Consider the following 963-nt stretch of genomic DNA (forward strand, 5'->3'; position numbering starts at 1 on the left):
AGGCCTTACAAATAGCATGAAAAGAAGAGAAGCGAAAAGCAAAGGAGAAAAGGAAAGATATAAGCATCTGAATGCAGAGTTCCAAAGAATAGCAAGAAGAGATAAGAAAGCCTTCCTCAGCGATCAATGCAAAGACATAGAGGAAAACAACAGAATGGGAAAGACTAGAGATCTCTGCAAAAAAATTAGAGATACCAAGGGAACATTTCATGCAAAGATGGGCTCAATAAAGGACAGAAATGGTATGGACCTAACAGAAGCAGAATATATTAAGATGAGGTGGCAAGAATACATGGAAGAACTGTACAAAAAAAATCTTCACAACCCAGATAATCACGATGGTGTGATCACTCACCTAGAGCCAGACATCCTGGAATGTGAAGTCAAGTGGACCTTAGAAAACATCACTACGAACAAAGCTAGTGGAGGTGATGGAATTCCATTTGAGCTATTTCAAATCCTGAAAGATGATGCTGTGAAAGTGCTGCACTCAGTATGCCAGCAAATTTGGAAAACTCAGCAGTGGCCATAGGACTGGAAAAGATCAGTTTTCATTCCAATCCCAAAGAAAGGCAATGCCAAAGAATGCTCAGACTACCACACAATTGCAGTCATCTCACATGCTAATAAAGTAATGCTTAAAATTCTCCAAGCCAGGCTTAAGCAATATGTGAATGGTGAACTTCCTGATGTTCAAGCTGGTTTTAGAAAAGGCAGGGGAACCAGAGATCAAATTGCCAACATCTGCTGGATCATGGAAAAAGCAAGAGAGTTCCAGAAAAACATCTATTTCTGCTTTATTGACTATGCCAAAGCCTTTGACTCTGTGGATCACAATAAACTGTGGAAAATTCTGAAACAGATGGGAATACCAGACCACCTGACCTGCCTCTTGAGAAATCTGTATGCAGGTCAGGAAGCAACAGTTAGAACTGGACATGGAACAACAGACTGGTTCCAAAC

Source organism: Bison bison, unplaced genomic scaffold (assembly GCF_000754665.1).
Source record: "Bison bison bison isolate TAMUID 2011002044 unplaced genomic scaffold, Bison_UMD1.0 scf7180017864280, whole genome shotgun sequence".
Classification (NCBI taxonomy): Eukaryota; Metazoa; Chordata; class Mammalia; order Artiodactyla; family Bovidae; genus Bison; species Bison bison.